This window comes from Macaca thibetana, chromosome 15 (genome assembly GCF_024542745.1).
Source record: "Macaca thibetana thibetana isolate TM-01 chromosome 15, ASM2454274v1, whole genome shotgun sequence".
Lineage (NCBI taxonomy): Eukaryota > Metazoa > Chordata > Mammalia > Primates > Cercopithecidae > Macaca > Macaca thibetana.
In genome coordinates, this window is record NC_065592.1 from 22,040,616 (window position 1) to 22,057,901 (window position 17,286).

General features: G+C 42.8%; 1 long non-coding RNA gene across 1 annotated transcript in view; it reads right to left on the reverse strand.

Annotated features, from left to right (window-relative positions):
• The window catches only part of LOC126936828 (uncharacterized), a 90,913-nt gene extending 74,379 nt beyond the window's left edge, over positions 1-16,534 (reverse strand). Inside the window, exons 1-2 of the long non-coding RNA XR_007719585.1 lie at positions 16,386-16,534; positions 10,164-10,241 (exon numbers count right to left, since the gene is read on the reverse strand). This is a non-coding gene — a long non-coding RNA (uncharacterized LOC126936828). The remainder of the gene's footprint in view (positions 1-10,163; positions 10,242-16,385) is intronic.
• Between the last annotated feature and the right edge of the window lie 752 nt (positions 16,535-17,286).

The window sequence follows — 17,286 nt, forward strand, 5'->3', positions numbered from 1 at the left end:
ACTACAAATACAGGCAAAATAGAAGATCTAGACCAAAGTAAAAAGTACTGGAACCTAGATATGCAATGTCTACCATTAAAAAATTATTAAATATAAACAGTAAAATCAGCATTGAGCATCCTTTCTGCTGAAGTGAAAAAGAAAACATAATTTGTTACTTGTTGTCCAGTATCTATGAAGAAAAAGCATATCCATTCTTTAGAGTAAGCAAAAGCTTATCATCCCATAAGCTTGAGAGTTCACTACGTGTCAATCACAGAGTGAGTGGCTAGAAATATGGTGGGAAACAAAACAAGCATGATACCTGCCTCTTGGAGCCTGCAGTCTCGTGGGAACACAGCCCTTAAAAACACAGTCAAATTTTAACTATACAAAGAGGTATCAAGACAACAGCGTTACTTAACCCAGTCTGGGAGGAGTGATGAAGATTTCCTAGTGAAAGTGATATTTAGCCAGGGCAGAAATGATATTCAAGCAGAGGTAGAAGAATGAATGTTAGACAGATAAAAGGTAAGGACTTAGGGCATTAGGCAAGCAGAATGTGACTGACAGAGGAATGCCATTTGCAAATGCCCAGAGCTGTGTGATACAATTTGGCTATGTCCCCACCCAAATCTCATCTTGAATTGGAGCTCTTATAATTCCCACATGTTGTGGGAGGGACCTTGTGACAGGTAATTGAATCATGGGGGCAGGTCCTTCCCATGCCATTCTCGTGATAGTGAATAAGTCTCGTGGGATCTGATGGTTTTATAAAGGGGAGTTCCCCTGTACACTCTCTCTTGCCTGTTGCCATGTAAGACATGACTTTGCTTCTCCTTTGTCTGCCATGCTTGTGAGGCCTCCCCAGCCATGTGGAGCTGTGAGTCAAGTAAACCTCTTTCCTTTATAAACTACCCAGTCTCAAGTATGTCTTTATTAGCAGCATAAAAGAGGGCTAAGATGCTGTGTGAGAATATTTCACATTCAAGAGTGACAAAAGTCCAGTGTGGCTATAATACAGTAAAAGACAGAATGGGAGATGAGATTAGGACACATATAACCAGGAGGTGGTACTGGGGCCAGTTCATACTAGCTGGTGACAGCCTATTGTGCCTCTCTTTTCCAACTAGGGTAGTAGCTTAAGATCAACCACAGTGGGGATATTTATACTAAGGAAACAACAAACAGCATATATGAGGGCTGTTTATTTCCTGCACAAGTATTCAGCATCTCACCACTGCATTTGACCATATTTCCAGGTGGTGATAGTTCTGCCAAGAAAGTAGCATGGAGGGAAAAATCAGCTATGACTAAGAACAGGGAAAACTTCACAGAAGGATGGCTTTTAGACTGATACCAACAGTGAGCTAAAGTCCAATGCAGCAGGTTGGGACACTGAGTTTGGATAGTTAGTCAGCAGCCAACAACTGGTAGGGAAGCAGAAATGTTTAACCTTAGAGAGAGGCTATGTGGACAGAGAGACGCAATCTGGAGAGAATCTGCTAACTGTTAGAAAACAGCAGTAGGGTATTCAAAAAGAAGTCAGGGGCCAGGCACGGTGGCTCACGTGTGTAATCTCAGCACGTTGGGGAGGTCGAGGCAGGTGGATCACATAAGGCCAGGCGTTTGAGACCAGCCTTGCCAATATGGTGAAATCCCACCTCTACTAAAAACACAAAAATTAGTTGGGTGTGGTGGTGAGCACCTGTAATCTTAGCTACCTGGGTGGCTGAGGCACAAGAATCACTTGAACTCAGGAGACGGAGGTTGCAGTGTGCTGAGATCTCACCACTGCATTCCAGCCGGGGCAAGAGAGTGAGACTCTGTCTCAAAAAAAAAAAAAAAAAAAAAAAAAAAAAAAGAGTCAGTATTAGGAGAATAAGTAGGCAATTAGCACTTACTAATCAGTGTCTAGTATTCCAGAGGAGGAATTTGATCCACTGGAAACAGGAGACAGGACTCTGGGACACCAAGTGAGGCTCAGTCCTGCAGTACATCAAGCCGGGCAGGTAATTTAGAGAAAGACCCAGGGATGACATCTGGGGCCCCAGGTGAGGGTCTTCCTCTTAGGAAAATACAAGTGCTCAAGAGCTGGGTCATAAGGGGCCAAGCATATAACCTTACTAGATACAGAATGCTCTGTTTGCCATTCTGCCTCTTGTTCACTTTGTGATGCATCAAATAGCTTGGGACTGAGCTGCACGCAGGCCTCCGGTCACCCCAGGTATGTGGATAGAGGAGACAAAAAGCAGAAGTAGGCTAGGATTCCTTGATGTGAGGATACGGATGACAACAAAGTGGTAAAGGTGGGTAAGGGGAGGGGAAAGAAGAAGAGCAGCTTTGCGTGAAGAATGGCAGTTCTAGGAGATAAAGTTGGGAAGGTTAATTAGAGCCAAGATGTTAAGTCCCTTAAATACTCAGCTAAGATGTTTTAACTTTATCCAGCAGCAATGGGAGCCATGGAGAGTGTACATGCAGGGTCATTAATGACGTGTCCAGAGCCACACTTTGAGACTAATCTGGTGCTGATACATATACTTGGTAATGGGTGGGAGAGGAGCTGGGGGTCCTAGAGCACTGAAGTAGCACCACATTCACAGAGGGCACTTCTAAAATGTAGTAAGGAAAATGGCATTTGAGTTTGGTGACATCATTTCTCACTAGCGTAAACTCTTTATTTTTCTCCTATACCTCTCTTCTGCCCCAACCCACCTGCCAACGTATTGAATTCCTTTTCACTTTCAGGAGATTGTCTTATGAGAAACTATTTCCCCAGAAAGTTTGACTACCTTCAGTTTTCCTCAAAGTTTAAAATTTTACTCTGTATAAATGTGACCATGATCTTCTCCAAAATGCATGTGCTATTTTCTGTTCCCCTATGGTAAACTGAGACAACATGTTGGAGATGAGGTGGTTAGTTTGCAAAAAAAAAAAAAAACAAACGAACAAAAAAACAAACACCTTTAATTCCTTCAAAAATGCCATGTCCTGTTCTATTAAATTTTAGTTCTGTTAAATTTCTATTAAATTCACTAAAGAAACCTACAAGAAACTTAACCTCAAAACTCCATCCTTAGCAAATGTAAATCTCAGGACCACAGAGGTGATTACTCTCCTAAAATTGAGCACTGATGAGTCTAGTAATATTCCTACACCTGAGTCAGAAGAGCTCAATTTAAGTTTTGGTTCTGCCACTTTACAGTTATGTGATTTTAGACAAGTCATATTGTCGCTATAAGCCTCAGTTTCTCCCTCTGTAAAATAGGACTGAAAATCTCTGTATTGCCTGAGAGAATTATTGTGAGGATCAAATGAGATAATGTACAGTAAAGTTTTTTTTTTTTTTAACTGCAAAATACTGCTCAAATGACAAGGAGAGATTCCACCATCTGTGACTCCTTTTCTTTGGAGATTTTCATGCACTTCCAAGTCTAAATGGGAAGTTCCCTATGGCACAGTGTAAGTTAACACTCATTAGATGGGCTAGTTGCCCTTGCCATTGACTGCTGGTAAACCATAATTTTCCTTTCCTTTTGCACAGATTATTTTTTTACTTGAAAGGAGGGTTATGAGGGAAAGATAAGGAAAGCAGCCTCAGATAATAAATCCCAGCTTGCCTGACTCCAAGTTGCAGGTGGCTAAGGAGGTGATTGGCCCTGGTTCTGGAAGCTCCCTCCTCAGTCACAGTTGGCTCTACCTTTTGTAGCCTCACCCTTGAAGGCTGAGGGAAGAGGAAGGTCACACTCTTCGAATCTTCCTGTCTGATTAGATCTAGTAAGGACATTGTAAGCTTTCCTCCCAAGATGAGGCAGCTCTGTCAGATCTGAGAGACATTTATCTTCCTGAAACACACACTAACTAATCTGTCAGTCACAGATGAAGATAAGGGGATAATGAGCAGGAAGGGAAGGGGAAGTGGCCATTTTGATAGGCAGGGAGCACATTCTTAGGGTCATGCCTCCTCCCATACTTGGAGAGGAAAGATAGCTGATACAACATTCATGGAGGAGAGCAGGGAGGCATGCAAAGCCCTGCAGTGTTTATGGGAGGAAGAGTTCAAAGACCAGAATGCAAATTGCAGCCTGGTCACCTCTCAGCTGGGTGACTCCTCTGAGCTGCAGTTAGCTAGTCCATAAAGTGAGAACACTGATGGTGGTGATGATACTTTCCTAAAAATCACAGGATTATCCGACAATTCAGTAAGACAAGAGGTGTGACAGCATACTTCCCCCTGCCTTCCTTATGCCTCCTGCATCCCATATCCCACACCCCATGCTCTTTCCATCAAAACTGACCTGTTTGTGTAGTTGATAAATTTACCAATCCCTGCTGTTGAACATGTTGGTGCAAACAGTTGATATTTCAACCTTCTGATGAAACTGGGTTGCTTTGTGCATTGTTAACAGCCTCGTGATGTCTTCAATTATTTAATTTCTGTACTAGAGGGAGGAATTAAGAATCCCTGGAAGGCTGCACAGGGGAGGGCAACAGAACTAGAAGAGCCTGAATAGGCAGGCTTCATGAGTTCAGCTTTCACTTCAACTATAGCAAACCCCTTATCTATTTTACAAATTGGATTTCCTCAAAGGATGTACCTGAATAGAGGAGAGCTTCTTCAGAGGAGAAAAAAAGAGATAATAATAAAACATTAGGCTGGAAGCAGTGGCTCATGCCTGTAATCCCAGCACTTTGGGAGGCTGAGGCAGGCAGATTGCTTGAGTTCAAGAGTTCAAGACCAACCTACACAATATGGTGAAACCTCATTTCTACTAGAAAAAAAAAATTAACTGGTTTTGGTGGCATGTGTCTGTGGTTGCGGCTACTTGGGAGGCAGTGATGGGAAGATTACTTGAGCCTGGGAGGCAGAGTTTGAAGTGAGCTGAGATTGCACCAACCACTGCACTCCAGCCTGGGTGACAATGAGACTCTATCTAAAAAATCATCATCATCATCACTGATATGGTTTGGCTGTGTCCCTAGCCAAATTTCATCTTGTATTGTAACTTCCATAATTCCCACATGTGGTGGGAGGGACCCAGTGGGAGGTAATTGAATCATGGCGGCAGGTCTTTCCCAAGCTGTTTTCATAATAGTAAGTAAGTCTCATGAGATCTGATGGTTATCATCAGGGAGTTTTCCTGCACAAGCTCTCTTTGCTTGCTGCCATGCATGTAAGATGTGACTTGCTTCTCCTTGCCTTCCACCATGACTGTGAGGCTTTCCCAGCCACATGGAACTGTATATCCAATTAAACCTCTTCTTTTGGTAAATTATCCAGTCTTGGGTATGTTTTTATCAACTGCGTGAAAACAGACTAATATAATAATGATATTTAAAACTAAGAAATACAGTAACAGAAAGGGGATAACTTAGGGCAAACCTGTCCAGACCCCCTGTAGCTTGCCCAGAGCTTAGAAGGTCAAACATAAATATGATCCAAACAGATAGATGAGTGAATGATCAATGAATAAAACTGTTTAAGTAGGGACTGCATCCCACGATGGAGGGCAGGAAGTGGGACAATACTGACCTGGTCATATGTTGCTGCCATCATGCACACTCTCACCTGTTTTTCTCGCTTTCCAGATATCACCCCCACTGTCCTGTAGACATGACCTTCCAGCTCCCCTACAGGGGCTGATGAAGGAGAAATTGAAAGCACCAGCAGTTTCAGTTCCTGCTTAAGGCTACCTCAAGAAAAGCCCATTTTCCAGGTTTTAGCTCATAAGAGCAACAGAGTATCTGTGATTTCCCAGAGGATGGAGGACCTCATCTGCTATCCAGATGGGTCTCCACCAACTTTTCCCTTCACGAATGAACAGCTGTAGCAGTCATACTAATGACAATGCCAACCATAGCAATGGTGTACCAGGCCCCGTGCTAAGTACTTATACACATTACCCCTTTTCCCAAGATTATTCTGCAAGATAGACATTAGCACCTCCCTCTTATAAATGAAAACAGCAAGGCTCACAGCAGTCATATATATTGCCCAGGGTCATATGTTGCTAAGTAACAATGCTGAGATTCAAACACAGGTCTTTGTTTCACTCCCAAACCTAACTTTATTATACTGTGCTAAGCCGACTTGGAGTCTATACTACGTTGGAACTTCACACCAGCCCTGGATGAACACTTCTCAGGGTTTGCAGAAAGACCACTGTTTCAGCCCTCTCCAGCCTTATATTTCCAGAGTAATTGTAATCTCCTTGGTCTAATCACCTGAAGACTAAAAATTGGACAAATTGATGAGTGAATGATTGAAGAAATGCATAGGTAAATGAGTGAAGGACAAAGTAAGTGAATGAATGAGTGAATGAGTGAAAGAGACATATTTTAAAACACTGAACTCCAGCTGTTAAATCAGTGAGTCAAGCAGTTGAGGCTGGGGTCTGGGATAGGTATTAGAGAATTGTACTGGGGGTGCATGTTGGGACAGTGTGTGCAGTTTTAGAAGGGAAGAGTAGAAAATCTCACAGAGATATTTGAAAGCTGAGGACACAGGCTTGTTTTATAGGACAGGAAAATGAATGCAGAGATCAAGTTTGAGGCCGCTTCCAATGTATCCCACTGATAAATATACACAGGCAGAGCATTAGACCTGGTGAAAAGGAGGGGAGGGTAGCAGTATAACATCCTGCTTGGTGCCTTTGGAGCAGGTCTCACTGTAGGCTTTATTCCTACTTGTGTCATCAGAAACAGGATGCAGGTAATGGGAGAACCACAGGTCCTGGGAAGATCAAAGGTATACATTTTATGCCTCAATTAAATTTCCCCTTGTAAGGCTTTCAAACACAATTTAGCCTTTCTCTGCTGGGCTGGGCCAGACACAAAGACATGCACTGGGTCTTTTTGGAACACAGGGCCCATGAGCGACTATAATTAACAGTTTCCTCCTGCTAAAGGGAATAGGGTTTTGGTACACAACACGGCCTGTTTGTGAGAATGGGAACTGTACTATTCATCGCAGGGTGCCCAGTGGGCTGTCTGCCCAAGAATGCCTGTCACAGCCCGATAAGGATTCCAGGCATAAAAGTTTGAGGTAAAGAATCAAGATATAGAGTTCTAGACAGGAACGGAGAGGAAAAGGAGTGGATATGCAGGGGATGATAACTCACCATGCGTGGTATTATGGAAACAGCATCCTCTTAAAGTCAGAAACCTATGTCTTGTATTCTGGCTTCACTACTTTCTGTGCTGCCTTGAGAATTCATAGAGATCCTTAAATCCTACTTTCTTGTAAGAAAGGAATATTAAGACCTTTCTCAAGGACTGTCGCATTAAATCTATACTCCCTGTCTGGGAAAGTTTATGTCAATATGCTTTTCCAGGATCATACTGACTCATTGATAATCCTCCTATGAAACCTTGAATAAGTAATCATCCTTCCAAATAAGTCATCGTGGAGCAGAGTACCGGCATTTTCTCTCTAACCCAGTACAGTGCTGAATGGCTATGGATGTCCTATGGGTGGAAACCATGCTCCTAAAACAGAAGCTGCTCAATATGACAGGGGTGACTTTCAGAAAGTTGGGTTTATCAAAGTATGTAAGAATATTACTGTAAGAATATGAAGATGGGTATAACAAAGACGAGCTCCACAATGACAGCCAGTGTGAAGGAAAGCACTGGAGATCTGTGAACTGTTAGAAATTCAGGCTTTGTGCAAGGAAGGGGTGACTCAAACAGGATTCAGAAGCTTATTTCACTTAGCATAATGCCCTCCAGGTCCCTCCATGTTGCTGAAAATTATAAGATCCTCTAACTAACAACATTGTATTATATATTTAAACTTTACTAAGAGAGTGGATATTATGCTAAGTTTTCATACCACAAATAATAATAAAAGGGTGGGAGAAAATTTTGGGAGGTGATGGATATCTGTATGCCATTGATGGTGGTGGTGGTTTCACACCTATATACTTATCCCCAAAGTCATCGAGTCACACACATCAGGGGTTCCCCAACCCCCACCACAGATTGGTACTGGTCTGTGGCCTGCTGGGAACCAGGCCATACAGCAGGAGGTGAATGGCCAGCGAGCAAGTAAAACTCCATCTATATTTACAGTCACTCTCCATTGCTCGCATTACCACCTGAGCTCTGCCTCCTGTCAGATCAGCTGCGGCATTAGATTCTCATAAGAGCATGAACCCTATTGTAAACTGCACATGGAGGGATCTAGGTTGTGCACTCCTTATGAGAATCTAATGCCTGATGATCTGTCACCGTCTCCTACCACCTCCAGATGGGACCGTCTAGTTGCAGGAAAACAAGCTCAGGCTCCCATTGATTCTACATTAGGGTGAGTTGTATAATTATTTCATTATATATTACAATGTCATAATAATAGAAATAAAGTGCACAATGAATGCAATGTGCTTGAATCATCCCCAGAACCATCCCCTTCCCTCCCCCCAGTCCATGGAAAAATTGTCTTCCCCAAAACCAGTCCCTGGTGCCACAAAGGTTGGGGACCACTGATATACATTATATATGTACAGCTTCTAATATGTCAATCATAAATCAATGATGTGATCTAAAAAACAAAAACAGGAGTCAGAGGAAGCACAAAATACAAAGGCTAAGGTCCACCCTCTGGCGCTGCATCCTTGAGGGAAAGGGCCGGAGGGTTGCTATGTGCTGGACACCTTTACAACGTTAAGTGACTGCAGAAAATCCAGACCCCAGCTGTGTGGTTACAGAGTCTGCATTCTCACCATTGAATCTTCCTACCTCCTTTCCTGTAGGGACCAAAAATCCCCGGGGCCAAAGGAGAAAAAGAAAGGTTTGGTGGCTGCGACTCTCTCCCTTTTCTAATAGAAATGGGATTTCCAAACCTCCAACGGGGTTGGAACCATCCTGTTTAATTCTACATGTATTCTTATGTTCTTCCTCACCCCAATCGGTTCCCTAAGTAAAATGATTATCACAGAGTTTTGAAAGCGAGGGGGGAAATTATATACATACACACACACACACACACACACACACACATATTTATATCTATCTATCTATATATATATATTCCAACAAAACACCTTCAATGCTCTCACTTCAAATAGCCCATTCATCTCCCAATGGCCAGTGAGAACTCCAGGAGTCGGAACATTTCTTCTGTAAATAAAGGGATGGAAACCGTGTGCAAGAACACCAGACAAAGTCTGCCTTTCATTCTCGCATAAACGCAGGCGCGAGCCACAGAGGCAGGCACGTGTGCCAGGCCATCCTCCCCGAAAAAGCCGAGTTCCGTTCTCCAGTGCGGAGTCAGGGGAGCCCACCCTTTCAAAGCCCCCTTTTGAAAGCAGCCGGCGACTTGAAAGGAGGCTCAGATGTCATTTGCGCGGCCGCGCCAGCTGCACAATGGGCTGCGCGCAGAGCCGGGTCCACGCCGGGCTGCCCACACCCTGCGAGCGAGCGAGAGAGCGCGTGAGCAGTGGCCGCAGCTCCCAGAGCCCTGCGCAGCCCTGCGAAGGCGCAGGCGCTCCAGAGGCTCAAAGGCGGGAACCCCTGCCTCTCCGTCCTCTGTGGCGCTGATCAGAACGGCCTGCGCTAATGAGTTCCACCAAGTTACTGTGGCTAGGCTGCCCACGGGACTTCGGGGCATCGGGCTGAGTTTTCAGTTCTTCTTTTAAGCTCACTTACTTCAAAGTTTTCCATGTGAAGCTGTTGAGACAGCCTGATAGACGCCAGAGAAGAAAGGGCAGCAAAGAAAAGAAAAGAGAAAAAAAAAAAAAAAAAAAAAAAGACTGAAAAATGCTTCAAGCAAAGAAAAAAAATAAAGATAATTTTTAAAATAGCTCAAGTAACCGAAGATAACGATAAAGACATTAAGCGCTTCTCCACCCATACCTGATTCACTACATTCTGACTTCAATGAAAGATAATTCAGTGAAAGATGGAAGTCTCGGGCTTACCAGGAACTGAAATAAACAAACCCAAACCAGGGGAATTAAGAGAGGCAGTCACTGACAAGAACTGTAGTGGTTTGTTAGAATAAACCACATATTTCCTCCTTGGGCGTTTTGCAGATTGACAAGTAAATGTGAAAAGTATTCATCCCCAAAGATTCCCCAGATAATTAGCTTTCTCGATGTCATTGATGAGTCTTCAAAAACTGGTTTTCATTTGCTTACATCACAGATGAGAAAACCAAAGTCCAGAGAGGTTAGGTGACTTACCCAAGCTAACACCCTCTGTATGCCTGAGGACTGGATGATTCGAGTACAGCCCTGGTGTTTTTCAACATGCCATTCTGCCTGTAAATAAACAATAGATCAACAAATGAGATAAAGAAAAAGAAAAAAGTTGACCAAGGAAAGGTTTTAATCCAGTGCTCTAAAGAAATTGGAGCCTTAGCACAGATCCACAGTCCACTGTCCATACAGCATGGCTCCATTAAATAAGGGAGAATCATTTCATTTATCAGCCAGCATCTGAACAGCATCTGTTAAATGCAAAGGCCATAGAACGCTTGACAGAGAAAGTACTATGAAATCAAACAAGGTTGATCTCCGAGCTCTGGGAACTCAGTAGAGAGGTAGTACATGCAGTCATACCTATAGCCGAGGTAGGAAGGAGAGCAAAGAGTACAAGCTAGCATTTATTGAGAGAAAGGATGAAGTGACAGTAAAACACAAATGATGGCCAATGCTGATCAAACCTTAGGTGACCAGTGATCAACAGCATTGGCTCAGGGTCCTAGGTACATCAGGGTACTAGGCTACCTTAGGTACATCAGTTAACCTCTCAGTTCTTTCATATCATATGAGAATTAAAATAAATAATATGTGTGAAATGCACAGAACAGTTATTGGCACATTTTAAGTACTGAAAAAATAACCTGCTGTAATTCCTGTTGCAAATACTTTGCAGTTATCACCTCATTAAGTCTTCATGACATTTCCATGGGGTATAGGAAAGTAGCTTCATTTTATAGATGAGGAAACTGAGGCATTGAGTTCCTGCCATCTGCCCAAATTTATTCACCTAGTAAATAAGGAGTTAAGCTCTAGGCTCAGGGAAGTCTAATTCAGGTTCATTCTCTTTATAACTGTAAAACGTTGCTTCCCAGGACTCATACCAGAACTACAAGTTTAAATTTTACTTGATCCAAAGGTTTTCAAACCTGAGTTAACATTTTCCCTATGCCAGGTATCTATCTGTTAGCTTACCGTGGATATAGAGAAAAACAACATAGATTCTAGCACCAAGTTCCAAAGAGAATGTCATAACTATCATATCTCTGTGGCAATTAACGACTTAAAAAAAAAAGTATTCGAATTTTAGCTCTCATAGTTTTCCAATACATGGCCTTTACTTCAAACAGACTTTAATCTTGAGGCCAGTTTGCCTTCCTCCCACCCACTCCTCCTATATCATCTACCAGATTGAAAGCTTTGAAGTAAGCCAAAGATAGTAGTAAGACAAGGACCCTAAGGATGGGAAGTTACCTATCCAAGACAATTTTAATAAACCTCCCATCTAATACAAAGATTTTTCTAACAACATCCTCAATGGTTATTAAATATCTCTAGAGACAAGAGACTAACTACATTTGAAAAAGCATCCCTTTCCATAGGCATACAATTGCAAGTCCCAGATATGTCTTTTTATATTAAACTGTAAATTCCACCCACAATTCTAATTCTGCCCATTGGGATACACAAAATAAATCTGATCTCTTTAATTCTGGCTCTTTTCTAAAAAAAAAAAAAAAAAAAAAAATTGCACCCATTCCCTGACTGTATTCAACATCTCTGTTACACTAGATTCTTCCTCAGAGAATATGGCTTTTAGCCACATCCCAGACACTCCCCTGGATAAAGTATAGAGCTTGTCAGTCTCCACCTTAAAGTAAAGATGCCATACAGAGGCTGACTTTTGGTCCCATGAGAGCTTTATAGCTAAACTTCTGCTTGAGCGTTCTAGCTTTATGAATGCTGTCTGAGTTTGTATTAGCTCTCTTCCACCTTGGGAAGGGAGAAGTCAGTGCCAGCAGCAATATCGTTAGTTCATCTGCATCCCTGTTGGGGACCAGAGAAGCAGGTAATTAATTGTTTCTCTTCTGTGCGAAGCAGCGGCTTTCTTTGGAAAAGTTCATTCCTCATCCAGCAATGGCTTCTGCAATTAAAGCTATCCACAGCCAGGAGTTTGATTAATAGCTGGGAGGTTTCTCCTTTGCTGACAAATGAGAAGAAGAGAAATCAGATAGGGAGAAGCTGAATGCATTTGCTTAGCACAGGGCCTGGCTAATGCTCTTTCCAGTGAAAGAGCTGTAGTAATTCCAAGGGACTGAGAGGGAGAGAAAATCTCTTAAAAGTTTGCACGGTAATGGATCCAAAGAACCAGATGTGCCTGTTCCTCAGGAGATGAGCAGAAAGGGCTGTAGTCGGCAGTCTCTGGAGCTGGAGAGGATTTCTCCACACAGATGGGAAAAGCAGGGCCCAGAGAAGGAAATCTGATTTTTCCAAGGTCGCACAACCTGCCAAGAAAATCAAGGCCAGCTGCAGCCAAACTTCACATTTCACAGTCATAGAGTCACTTTGCTCAAGCTGAAAGAGCAATAGGAGAGTGGGCCCAACTATTAAAATGGAAGAGACTAAACCCTGAATCCAGAACCCTAAATCCCCAGGCAATCTTCTCTCTATGGTATCACAGTTGCCCATGGCAGAAGGTATATTTAGTGATCTAGAATAAGACATGTATGAGAGAAATTGGCCACTTCATAAATTCTACTTATGGTTCCTAGTTTTACCCTCCATGACTCTACTGAATAATTAAAATTTCCTGATTCCTTGGAGATTAGAAGACAGTGATTCTCTCCCTAGAGCGTTGGAGTATTTGTCTCTCCCCACTGAGCTCTCCAGTTCCCAGAACTTCTCCTTAAAGAGACTCGAGCAGGTGGGAGATGGGGAGTGGGAGCTTGAGAATCCCTGGATGGTGAAAAATGTCTATGGATGACGGGGCTAAACCGTCAGCATCAAGGCAGATCAGCAAAGGCAAGGAGGAGACAACGGCAAGGCAAGCCGGAGAGGTAGTAGATGCAGGCTAGAATGCTAAGGGAACAGCTGTAGTCAGGAGACAGTGAGTGAGAATGTGGCCTTATGTAGTCCAAGGCAAAGGGCAAGTCAGAGGCTAGGACCAACAGGGTTTATCGGGAGGCCTGGGAGCTAGGCTGGCATCAGTCAGTTCCAAGAGAATTCTTGTGGACATTGAGTCATTGCAATCATTGCAATAGGGAAGTTTTTGAAAGTCCTGGGACGTATCCCACAGGTGCACCATTAGATTTGATGGCCCAGCCCTCTGAGAATAGGGCTTGAGAATCTGGTGGACATAGAGACTCTCCCAGGTCAGAAGCCTGGATAGTTGATGAGAAGAAAAGTCATACTTTGTCTGTAACAATTGGAAAGATCCTGGATTTAAATGTCAGACATTCTTACTAGCTATATGACCTTGAACAACTCAATCTGTGAGCCTTGTTTTTCTTATTTATCAAATAGCTTTTGGTGATGATTAAATAAGGTTATATATTTAGTGCTTAATATAGTACTCGACACACAATGAATGATAAAAATCACTGTCAGTAACGGTAGCAGTATTTAATGCTACTAATGTAGCAATAATGTAGTAATAATGATAAACTAACAAAGGTAATAATAATAAGAAAATCGACTAGTGTATCATGCACAGTTGGTTGCACAGATTAAATGAGGAATTGAAAACTGTGGCCTACAGGCCAAATCCAGCTCACCACCTGTTTCTTTGCAGCGCATGAATGACAAGGTCTTTTACATTTTTTAAGGGTTGAGAGAAAAAATCAAAAGAAGAACACAATTTCATGACAGGCAAAAACTATTCCACATTCAGTCATCAGTGTCCATAAATAAAATTTATTGGAACACCGGCTGCCCAGTCATTTACATTTTGTCTGTAGCTGCTTTTTTGCTGCAACAGCAGAGTTGAATAGTTTCAACAGAGACTGTGTGGTCCTCAAAGCCTAAAATATTTACTCTTCGGCCCTTTACAGAGAAAGTTTGCTGACCCCTGGATTAGATCCTCTTCTCTTGTCTCCTCCCTGCCATCTCTTTTAGGCTGAGTGCAACCCTGACCTTCACACTCTAGAGGCTGTCACAGGCATGTTTTGCTAGCTCTGAATGTGCGTTGCAACCACCAGGCTGCAACCCTATTTCTGCATCCTCTGACACAGGGACAGTGATAATTCTCCATGTGAATGTGGACTGATAGACAACTCCCTACAGGGACTTGAAATAACTATTTTCCCCCAGAGTGCATCTTCCTCCTCCCCTTTGCAAACGCACGTGCTCTTTGCAAAGACCTAACAATTCAAGTCATACTGGAAGGGAATCTCACCTATTTTATTGCCATAGTTACCGAGATTGCAAGTTTAGATGCTGTATTAGCAGTAAGTGCACGATAATAATAGAAGTCAGGGAGGAGGGGACGAAAAGGATCCTGGCTCCTGTTTCTCCCTACAGCATCCTTCAGGGCAAATATACCAGAAACAGTTTGCATTAAATTGCAAAGTTGGCAGTTTTCTTAAAAAAAAAAAAATCCAAATAATTGCTTTAAATTCTCTTCTCTTCCCCCGACTGGTTAACCCTCACGCAGCCCACCTCATTCTGAAACAATGAAAAGGAGGTTAAAAGAAAAATAAGTGGCCAGGGTTACCATGGAAACCAAAGTGGAAGGCAAGTGAAAGTCAATTTAAGGTTTAAATGCATATGAAGCAGATGTATGTGTGCGGACATATTTGCATATAGATATCCATCTCCCCTCCTCTCTGCTATCCATAATGTGTTCTTCCTTCCAGGCCCACCTCCAGACTGTCCACCTCCAGGGAAATTGTCCTGACAATTTCAAGCCCCAGTAATCTCTCCCTTCTGGAACTCCATTTGAACAGCAGTTTGGACACAGGATCGACCTCTTAATATACACTGCCCTGGAAAGGAACCGGAAAAACCTTTGAGGTCACTGACTACTCTGTGCTGGCTTATCTCTGTGTCTTTGCTCTTGTTAATGCCACCTGGAACGTCCTTGCCCACTCCCTTCCCCTGAGTGATTCTTATTATCCCCCAAGTCTCCGTGTCAACAATGATTTCTCTGCAGTGCTTTTCTCAATTGCTTGCCTCCTTCCAGTTGCCTCGTGCTCGGTTACGGATGCTTCTTTTACGCTCAAATAGGCCCATCATGATTAATTACACTAAGTTGTAATTGCTGCTTACAGAATGACCACCCCTCTCCAGACTATGGAACACTGGCAGACAAAGGCTGTTTTACTCTGTGTACCCCTATTGCCATAGATGTAATATTCTAATACAAATCACTCGAATCTCACAATCTAGGTCAAGACATCCCTTTCCACATGCAAGAAACAGTTGCTAATGTTGTTATTAATGTTGCTAATTGTTATGATCACCTTCAAATGCACAATATTCAACTTTCCCTTGTTGCTTCGAAGGAAAATCTTGAATACATGAGGTAGGTGCAGAAAGGGGAAATGGATGGGCTGGGATGAGGGAAAACTTACCATTTAAAAAAATGGTTAAAGGACTCTGGAACTTCTGGCACAGATAAGAAGCTCAAAAGATATGTTTTTCTAAATTCACTTCTCACAAGAGAGTCCTGGGACAGAACATTTTCTGCAGGACTCCAGAGAGCAGGTGCAGGGGAAAATAAAAGTTATGGAGCAGAGTTTGTGTTTCATAAGAAAACACAAGCAGAGTTTTCAAGCTGTTCAACATAAGAAAAGGTTGTCACGTAAGATAGAGAGTCCCCCAGCATAGGAGCATTCAAGTGGGCATTGCATGAGTAAATATATCAGGACATCAGGGAATGAAAAATATGATGTATGTTTAATAATTTGCAGAGAGAAAACTGGAGTTTGAGGTTATAAAGGTGGCAGTGACCAAAAGAGATGAGGAATATGCAGAACTGAGTGGGAGAAGCTAAAACTGTAGCTTACAGACTGAGCACAGAAAACAGTGTTTTGCATTATTTTTTTTTTTCTGCAGGAATTGGGGACCATGGAAGGATTTGATGTGGAAAGTGACATGATTATTGATATGCATTTGGGAGTTTACTCTATTGGCTATAAGCAAGATGAGGTGGAGGAAACAAGCCTGGAAAATATTATGCAGCTACTACAGTAGTCCAGGTGAAAGAGGCCTGAATTAAGGCAGGGGTAGAAGGGATGATGAAGAGCAGGGATATTAGGGACATAGTGCAAAAGTGTAAGGGAGAGGCTGTATCAACCAGTCCTTCCAAGCAGCTTCCACTCACTGTCTGCCGCCCCTGTGTCTGCCCTCCTGGAAAACAAGTCAGCCTTCCTTGTTTGCAAGAGCAGACTCAAACTGTCGCTAGGCTGCGAAGGTTGCAGTCACCTTGAGTGGATTCCCCACGCAGCTCAGTGAGAAGCAGAGCCTTCCCTCCGCTGCTCTGTCAGCTCCACTTTGCATCAAAACTGCTTTGTGTGTCACCAAGTTATTAAAGTTGCGGATTGCAGTGCTGTGTCAGGCGATGTTGTGCTAAAACTGGGTCAGCGAGAGCTGTCTCTCCGGCAAGACATGGGCTCCTGGTGTCCCCACATGCCAGCCCTGGTTGCAAAGACTCCTTGGCTGCCTCTCCCCAGCTGGCTTTGAGAGCAGGACATAATAACCCCGTAGCTTGGCCTTTGTATTTAGCAGCTCCAGTGCTAAATAATTCCCTACAAGAAGATTGAAAAGGGCTCCTCTGTTCTCTCGGTCATTCTTTGTGTCCATAAAGATGACAAGGTCGTGGTTTTTCCAATTCTCTTTTGAATCCTTTCTTTTCACAGATAGAACAGCTATAGAAAGTGAAGAATCAGCTGTTTCAAAACCCAGGGCACCCAAGTTTCCCCTCTGCTGTTCCAGGCAGCCCAGGGACAAAAGGGAAACAGAGGGGTACAAACAAACAGAAATATGTTCACAAAGGGTGAAAGGGTGTCAGGAGCAGACACAAAACTCTATTGTGACACAAAACTCTACTTGTCCATGGACCATGTCTCAAGTAATGATCTCATGACAAGGGAGACACAGAGGTGCAAGTTTGGGATCAGAAGAAGAAATAAGTTCCTGGACAGAGGAAGCTCCCTCAATTCAATTCAATTCAATCCAGTGCACATGTATTGAACACCTGGACACTATGTCATAGTTGTGGATACATCCATGAAGAAAATAAACAAAACAAAGATCCCTGTCCTTGTAGAGTTTATATTCTAGCAGAAGGAGAAAGACAATAAATGATAGATACAAATAAAGAATT